The following is a 9,405-nucleotide window of genomic DNA, read 5'->3' on the forward strand; positions in this document are numbered from 1 at the left end:
GCCCTTACCATTATACATAGCAATTGCTAAAGTCCCACCCACTGGACTGAATCTGAGTGGAAGTCAGTGTGGGTTCTTCTCTAACTCTCTAATATTTTATGATCAATAAATGCCTGTTTAAAGAAGGACTTAATAAGTCATCCCATTGGAGGACATCAGCTACTTTCTTTTGCTCAAATCTCCTCCTTTGGGAGAACAATGTCCAGACTCACATATCCTCAGAGACCCATGAGGTGATACAGACTTTGGTTCCAAAGATGGATGTGTGGTCTAAGAATGGACAATCATAGAACTCAAGCACTTCATCCCACTGACCACTAGGACTAAGTCAAGAATGGGCATGTGACTTTTGTGGGCCAAGGAAGGTCATTGCAAGGAGAATTTGGAAAGATGCACTTTCTTTTCTCTGGGACCACCACTAAGAGTGATCAGTGTAAGACTAGAGTTGATGATGGCTGCCTTTGCCACCACATGGGAACACTTTACCAGAATGAAGTTAATCCAGAAAAAATCAGAGCTAAAGAATGGCTCAGGACAAACTTCTGCTGACATCATTTGATTTTCAACTCCAGACATGCCTAAAATCCATTCTTATCTTCTCCCATTACATAAGTTTTTTTTGTTTTCTTAAACTAGTTTGCGTGTCATTTCAGTCACTGGCAATTAAAAAAAAGTCCTGGAAAAACACAGCTACTCTCTCAAACAAGGTTGTGAATGTTTAAACCATGGAGTGAAACACACTACTATTGGCTGCATAGGTACCTGACTTATACCTTTGGATGCAGTGGCATACTTCTGTAAATAATAAGCTAACCCATCACCAACTATTTTTACAGGAACAAATAAAAGATAAAAAATGTTTCCTTCCTCTTTCAAAATCCCCTGACACAGCTCTGCTATGAGATTAAAAGTATATGCTCATATTCAAAAGCAAATATATTGTGATTTTTCTTACTGTCAAGTTGATAAATGAAAGCCAGCAAATGAAAAAACTACATCAAGAAAAATATTTTTAAAGTCAACTATTTCTTCCTTCCACAAGAAAGAGTGGGTTTTTGGAGATTTGATAACATGAGAATAAACCATGCTGACATACTGAAACCCCAGTTGTGAAGATCCATTGCACATATTCTTGAACTTTAATATGCATAGGAGTCATCAGAATGTATGTGTTAAACATTAGGATTCAAAGGCACCATTCCAAAGATTCTGGTTCATTTGCTAAAGTGGGACCAGGAATCTAACTTTTAAATAAGTACCCCAGGTCAGTCTGAATTAAACTGTGCCTTGCTCTCTGGGGTAAAGGGGATCATAAAATTATGAAACTTGGAGCTGAGTCTTTCCTTACAAGGTGAGAAATGAAACTAGCTTTCACAAAAGGAAATATTAAACAGAGAAAGCATTAGATTTTAGAGTATTATTTTCTTAGAATGTATAGAACAAAAGATATGGAAGGTCTCTTTTGACCAGAAAAATATAAAGCCCCAGTTCTATTTATTTCTCATTTAGAAACTAGTTTCTTTATTTTTTATTAAATGGGGCACAGAAAATTGATTAGAAATAATATGGCTTTCTGAACCTTACATCCAAGGCATAAAATTGGGTACATTCTTGGAACATAAAATGTTAGACTTCAGAGGAATCTTACAGGCCATTTAACCCAACCATTATCAGATGTTGGACTCTTTTCTGTACTATTCCTAAAAGTGGTCATTCAATCTCTGCTTGAACACATTCAATGACCCAGACCTAATTACTTCATGAGAAAGGAATTATTTCCTCTTATGGTCAAAGTTTGTGTTTGTTTGTTGGTTTGTTGGTGACAGATATTTTTCCCCTTCCTTTAGGCTAAAATCTACCTCCCAGTATAGGATTTTCATCAGTCTTAGGTCTGCTTACTCTGTTGACACACAAAAAATATAGCTGTCCTATTTGAAAAGTTATCAGGAGAACACCCTCTCAATTCTCTCTTTTCCAGATTAAACAACCAGTTTCTTCAGCTCTTTCTTTCCTGCCTCAGTTTCTAGATATTTTCCCCATCTGATCACCCCCTGCCCTTTCTTCTCCTACTTGTTCGATTTCTCTCTTGATTTAGATGATTTAAGGAACAGGGTAAATATGTTATTCTGGTTTTCCAAAACTAATTCATGAGGATTAAAGCTACTCTTACCAAGCCCTCTTGGTGCATCATACTCTCAGCAGAGAATAAAGAAAGCTCCTTTTAACTGAGAGCAATAAACATCAGGAAAGTGGCGATGCTGGTTTTTCTTCCCTGAACCTGCAGGCTCAGGCGAGTAAGAATCCCACGTGTCTCTCATTTGAGGTGATGGTATATGTGCATTATGACTCCCTGGACCCAGAGAATGTTTCCTCTTGGATGACCGTTACCAGGTGCTTGTGTAAAAGGCAGGAACAAAGGGTGTTGACACATCGGTCATCCTGTCCTCAGGCCAGCTGTTCCTCCTGCAGTATTGGTGCCCTTGCTACCAAGATGGTGATGCCAAAGTGGACACCTGGCTTGTTTACTTTCTCATTTGAAGTGAGTCACTAATTTTTATTAGATCAACATGTAACTTTCCTGGTAAGATCATTTTTTAATGCTAGAAAGAGAGCATTTTAAGGATCAATCTTTGCTGTCTGGAACCAGGATGTTATTTTTGTTTTAGTTTTTTTTTTTTTTTTAATATTAGTACTTGTCATGTGAAAAAAAATTTGACATTTTCTTGTCCTTTATTCATCCCCCAAGGCACAAGAATGATAAAGAAGCCCCTGATTTACTTGTATTAACAATTCAAGCCTAAGATTTTCTTCACAGCTGGTAAGAACTTCCCTGAGCCTCAGAGGAGGCCCTCAGACTGGTCAAGTCCAGGGCATCTGGACCTAAGTGTAGAGTGTGACCTTTACCACCAAGAATGTTTACATGATGTAAAGTGGTAGGTGATGCAAGAGAGGTACAGATAAAGTATTTTGAGAATATGAAAAAGAAGATATTGTTTCAGGATAAAGTAAATAAAGTTTGAGTTTTCAGAGAAGGAAGGGCAAGAGACTCCAGGAGAGGGGGCTCCTGTAGGAGGAAACTGGGGGAAGGAGCTCGGGGTGGTTGCTTCATCCATAACCTAACACCAGAGATGAGAAAATAAAGTATTACAGCACATATAAAATAGCTCATGAATCCTGAATATTCTTTTCTAAAGTGATTTACTGCTAATGGTATTAAAAGATGTAATCAGTTATTTCTATTCTTTATGATAAAATCAATTAAACAAATTCATAATGCAAATGAACTATTCTTTTCCAACTACAAGGGCCTAAAAAGCAAAACACTACTGCACTAATTTTAGGAGCCATATATTGCTACCAGTAATTTGATCTTAACTAAAGTAGTCTGATTCTAACTAGACATATATGATAAAGTAAAATGCAGAAGAAATTTTAAACACCAAGTACATATTACATGACTGCTGTAAAGTTTACAAGCACAAGCTTGCGGTTTAATTACTAATATCTCTCAAATTTCATTTATTTATTTATTTATTTATTTATTTATTTATTTATTTATTCTCATTAGTCATCCTTTTTTGTTTTTTCAAATATTAACTCTGCCATTTATTTCTTTATTTTTAACATCTTTATTGGAGTATAAGTGCTTTACAATGGTGTGTTTCTGCTTTATAACAAAGTGAATCAGTTATACATATACCTATGTTCCTATATCACTTCCCTCTTGCGTCTCCCTCCCTCCCACCTCCCTACCCCACCGCTCTAGGTGTTCAGAAAGCACCGAGCTGATCTCCCTGTGCTATACAGCTGCTTCGCACTAGCTATCTATTTTATGTTTGGAAGTGCATATATGTCCATAACACTCCCTCACTTTATCACAGCTTACCCTTCCCCCTCCCCATATCCTCAAGTTCATTCTCTAGTAGGTCTGTGTCTTTATGCCCGTCTTGCCCCTAGGTTCTTCGTGACCATTTTTTTTCTTAGATTCCATATATATGTGTTAGCATATGGTATTTGTTTTTCTCTTTCTGACTTACTTCACTCTGTATGACAGACTCTAGGTCCATCCACCTCACTACAAATAATTCAATTTCATTTCTTTTCATGGCTGAGTAATTTTCCATTGTATATATGTACCACATCTTCTTTATCCATTCATCTGTTGATGGACACTTAGGTTGCTTCAATGTCCTGGCTATTGTAAATATGGCTGCAATGAATATTTTGGTAAATGACTCTTTTTGAATTGCGGTTTTCTCAGGGTATATGCCCAGTAGTGGGATTGCTGGGTCATATGGTAGTTCTATTTTTAGTTTTTTAAGGAACCTCCATACTCTTCTCCATAGTGGCTGTATCAATTTACATTCCCAACAGTGCAAGAGGGTTCCCTTTTCTGCACACCCTCTGCAGCATTTATTGTTTGTATTGTTTAATGATTGCCATTCTGACCGGTATGAGATGATATCTCATTGTAGTTTTGATTTGCATTTCTTTAATGATTAATGATGTTGAGCATTCTTTCACGTGTTTGTTGGCAAACTGTATATCTTCTTTGGAGAAATGTCTATTTAGGTCTTCTGCCCATTTTTAGATTGGGTTGTTTGTTTTTTTGATATTGAGCTGCATGAGCTGCTTGTAAATTTTGGAGATTAATCCTTTGTCAGTTTCTTCATTTGCAAATATTTTCTACCATTCTGAGGGCTGTCTTTTTGTCTTATTTATGGTTTCCCTTGATGTGCAAAAGCTTTTAAGTTTCATTAGGTTCCATTTGTTTATTTTTGTTTTTATTTCCATTTCTCTAGGAGGTGGGTCAAAAGGGATCTAGCTGTGATTTATGCCATAGAGTGTTCTGCCTATGTTTTCCTCTAAGAGTTTGATAGTGTCTGACCTTACATTTAGGTCTTTAATCCATTTTGAGTTTATTTTTCTGTATGGTGTTAGGGAGTGTTCTAATTTCATACTTTTACATGTACCTGTCCAGTTTTCCCAGCACCACTTATTGAAGAGATTGTCTTTTTTCCATTGTATATTCTTACCTCCTTTATCAAAGATAAGGTGACCGTATGTGTGTGGGTTTGTCTCTGGGCTTTCTATCCTGTTCCATTGATATATATTTCTCTTTTTGTGCCAATACCATACTGTCTTGATTACTGTAGCTTTGTAGTATAGTCTGAAGTCAGGGAGCATGATTCCTCCTGCTCTGTTTTTCTTTCTCAAGATTGCTTTGGCTATTCAGCGTCTTTTGTGTTTCCATACAAAGTGTGAAATTTTTTGTTCTAGTTCTGTGAAAAATTCCATTGGTAGTTTGGTAAGGATTGCATTGAATCTGTAGATTGCTTTGAGTAGTAGAGTCATTTTCACAATATTGATCCTTCCAATCCAAGAACATGGTATATCTCGCCATCTATTTGTATCATCTTTAACTTCTTTCATCAGTGTCTTATACTTTTCTGCATACAGGTCTTTTTTCTCCTTAGGTAAGTTTAATCTTAGATATTTTATTCTTTTTGTTGCATTCGTAAATGGGGGTGTTTATTTAATTTCACTTTCAGATTTTTCATTATTAGTGTACAGGAATGCTAGAGATTTCTGTGCATTAATTTTGTATCCCACTACTTTACCAAATTCATTGATTCGCTCTAGTAGTTTTCTGGTAGTATCCTTAGGATTCTCTATGTATAGTATCATGTCATCTGCAAACAGTGACAGCTTTACTTCTTCATTTCCTATTTGGATTCCTTTTATTTCTTTTTCTTCTCTGATTGCTGTGGCTAAAACTTCCAAGACTATGTTGAATAATACAGGTGAGAGTGGGCAACCTTGTCTTGTTCCTGATCTTAGTGGAAATGGTTTCAGTTTTTCACCATTGAGGGTGGCTGTGGGTTTTTCATGTATGGCCTTTATTATGTTGAGGAAAGTTCCCTATATGCCTACTTTCTGGAGGGTTTTTATCATAAATAGGTGTTGAATTTTGTTGAAAGTTTTCTCTTCATCTATTGAGATGATCATATGATGTTTATCCTTCAATTTGTTAGTATGGTGTACCACGTTGATTGATTTGCGTATACTGAAGAATCCTTGCATTCCTGAGGTAAACCCCACTTGATCATGGTGTATGATCCTTTTAATGTGCTGTTGGATTCTGTTTGCTAGTATTTTGTTGAGAATGTTTGCATCTATGTTCATCAGTGATTGGCCTGTAGTTTTCTTTCATTGTGACATCTTGGTCTGGTTTTAGTATCAGGGTGATGGTGGCCTCGTAGAGTGAATTTGGGAGTATTCCTCCCTCTGTTATGTTTTGGAAGAGTTTGAGAAGGATAGGTGTTAGCTCTTCTCTAAATGTTTGATAGAATTCTCCTGTGAGGCATCTGGTCCAGGGCTTTTATTTGTTGGAAGATTTTTAATCACAGTTTCAATTTTAGTGCTTTTGTTTGGTCTCTTCTTAGTTTCCATTTCTTCCTGGTTCAGTCTCGGAAGGTTGTGCATTTCTAAGAATGTGTCCATTTCTTCCAGGTTGTCCATTTTATTGGCATACAGTTGCTTGTAGTAATCTTTTATGATCCTTTGTATTTCTGCAGTGTCAATTGTTACTTCTCCTTTTTCACTTGTAATTCTATGGATTTGAGTCTTTTCCCTTTTTTTCTTGATGAGTCTGGTAATGGTTTATCAATTTTATTTATCTTCTCAAAAAAACAGCTTTTAGTTTTATTGATCTTTGCTATTATTTCTTTCATTTCTTTTTCAATTATTTATGATTTTATCTTTATGATTTCTTTCCTTCTGCTAACTTTGGGTTTTTTTTTTTTGTTCTTCTTTCTCTCATTGCTTGAGGTGCAAGGTTAGGTTGTTTTTTTGAGATGTTTCTTGTTTCTTGTTTCTTGTTTCTTGTTTCTCTTAGAACTTCCTTTGCCACATCCCATAGGTTTTAGGTCATTGTGTTTTCTTTGTCATTTGTTTATAGGTAATTTTTGATTTCCTCTTTCATTTCTTCAGTGATCTCTTGGTTATTAAGTAGTGTATTGTTTGGTTTCCATGTGTTTGTATTTTTTACAGATTTTTTTTCTTGTAATTGATATCTAGTCTCATTGCGTTGTGGTCAGAAAAGATACTTGTTATGATTTCAAATTTCTTAAATTTACCAAGGCTTGATTTGCAACCCAAGATATGATCTATCCTGGACAATGTTCCATGAGCACTTGAGAAGAATTTGTGTTCTGTTGTTTTTGGATGGGATGTCTTATAAATATCAATTCAGTCCCACTTGTTTAATGTATGATTTCAATCTTGTGTTTCCTTATTTGTTTTCATTTTGGATGATCTGTCCATTAGTGAAAGTGGGGTGTTAAAGTCCCCTACTATGATTGTGTTACTGTCGATTTTATTGCTGTTAGTATTTGCTTTATGTATTGAGGTGCTCCTACATTGGGTGCATAAATATTTACAATTGTTATATCTTTCTGGATTGATTCCTTGATCAGTATGTGGGGTCCTTGTTTGTCTCTTGGAATAGTCTTTATTTTAAAGTCTATTTTGTCTGATCTGAGAATTGCTGCTCCAACTTTCTTTTGATTTCCATTTTCATGGAATATCTTTCTCCATCCCCTCACTTTCAGTGTGTATGTGTCCCTATGTCTGAAGTTGGTCTTTTGTAGACAGCATGTATACATGTCTGGTTTTTATATCCATTCAGCCAGTCTATGTCTTTTGGCAGGAGCATTTATTCCGTTTACATTTAAGATAATTATTGATATGTATGTTCTTATTATCATTTTCTTAACTATTTTTGGTTGTTTTTTTAGGCCTTTTCCTTCTCTTGTGTTTCCTCCCTAGAGAAGTTCCTTTAGCATTTGTTGTAAAGCTGATTTGGTGGTGCTGAATTCTCTTAGCTTTTGCTTGTCTGTAAAGGTTTTAATACCTCTGTCAAATACGAATGAGATCCTTGCTGTGTCGAGTAGTCTTCATTATAGGTTTTTCCCTTTCATCACTTTAAATATGTCTTGCCACTCCTTTTTGGCCTGCAGTTTCTGCTGAAAGATCAGCTATTAACCTTATGGAGATTCCCTTGTGTGTTATTTGTTGTTTTTCCCTTGCTGCTTTTAATATGTTTTCTTTGTATTTAATTTTTGATAGTGTGATTAATATGTGTCTTGGTGTGTTTGTCCTTGGATTTATCCTGTATGGGACTCTCTGTGCTTCCTGGGCTTGATTAACTATTTCCTTTCCCATGTTAGAGAAGTTTTCAACTATATTCTCTTCAAATATTTTCTCATTCCCTTTCTTTTTCTCCTCTTCTTCTGGGACCCCTATAATTCGAATGTTGGTGAGTTTAATGTTGTCCCAGAGGTCTCTGAGACTGTCCTCAATTCTTTTCACTCTTTTTTCTTTATTCTGCTCTGCAGTAGTTATTTCCACTATTTTATCTTCCAGGTCACTTATCCGTTTTTCTGCCTCAGTAATTCTGCTATTGATTCCTTCTAGTGTATTTTTCATTTCAGTTATTGTATTGTTCATCTCTGTTTGTTTGTTGTTTAATTCTTCTAGATCTTTGTTAAACATTTCTTGCATCTTCTTGATGTTTGCCTCCATTCTTTTTCTGAGGCCCTGGATCATCTTCACTATCATTATTCTTATTTCTTTTTCTGGAAGATTGCTTATTTCCATTTCATTTAGTTGTTTTTCTGGGGTTTTATCTTGTTCCTTTATCTGGTACAGAGCCCTCTGCCTTTTGATCTTATCTATCTGTGAATGTGGTTTTTGTTCCACAGGCTGCAGGATTGTAGTTCTTCTTGATTCTGCTGTCTGCCCTCTGGTGGATCAGGCTACTCAAATTTTATTTTATGTGAAAAACTCTTGAGAATACTGTGGATGGTCCTTATCACCACTTACTACACTGCTGACTTACCATCCAATCTCTGTCTGCACTTATACATATGTGTGTGCGATCACCTAAAATATACATGTATAATATTGTTTGACTAGCTGGTAAAGCATTAATCAGCTTTACCATTAATTAGCTTTACCAGCTAGTCAAACAATATTATACCTATTGGTATAATTATACCTATTAATTATACCTATTAATTATACCTATATAATTATACCTATTGGTATAATTACTAACAAACTAGACACTGGCTGTTTAGGATTTACTTGTCTAAAAATAGCGATTTATTTTTTCTTACCATTGCTCCATTAAAAATTTCTTGTATTGTATATTAGTTCTGATAATGCATAAAAGTAACAAAATTGTTTTAACCTTGTGCCTTTCCATCTACTCTTTTCTTTATATTGTCCATAAAATTTACCAACTTGAAATCTAAGACTTATCTAAAATAAGGTTGTGGAACAGAAATAATGGTAAGACCTCATGTTTATTGAGTATTGACTATGAACTAGGCACTGTTC

The 9,405-nt window shown here is 35.5% G+C and overlaps 1 pseudogene; it reads right to left on the reverse strand.

The window, feature by feature from the left end:
* Positions 1–2,438, reverse strand: part of LOC103090647 (6-phosphogluconate dehydrogenase, decarboxylating-like) — a 156,938-nt pseudogene extending 154,500 nt beyond the window's left edge.
* Positions 2,439–9,405: the final 6,967 nt, after the last annotated feature.

Source organism: Lipotes vexillifer, unplaced genomic scaffold (genome assembly GCF_000442215.2).
Source record: "Lipotes vexillifer unplaced genomic scaffold, Lipotes_vexillifer_v1.1 scaffold302, whole genome shotgun sequence".
NCBI lineage: Eukaryota > Metazoa > Chordata > Mammalia > Artiodactyla > Lipotidae > Lipotes > Lipotes vexillifer.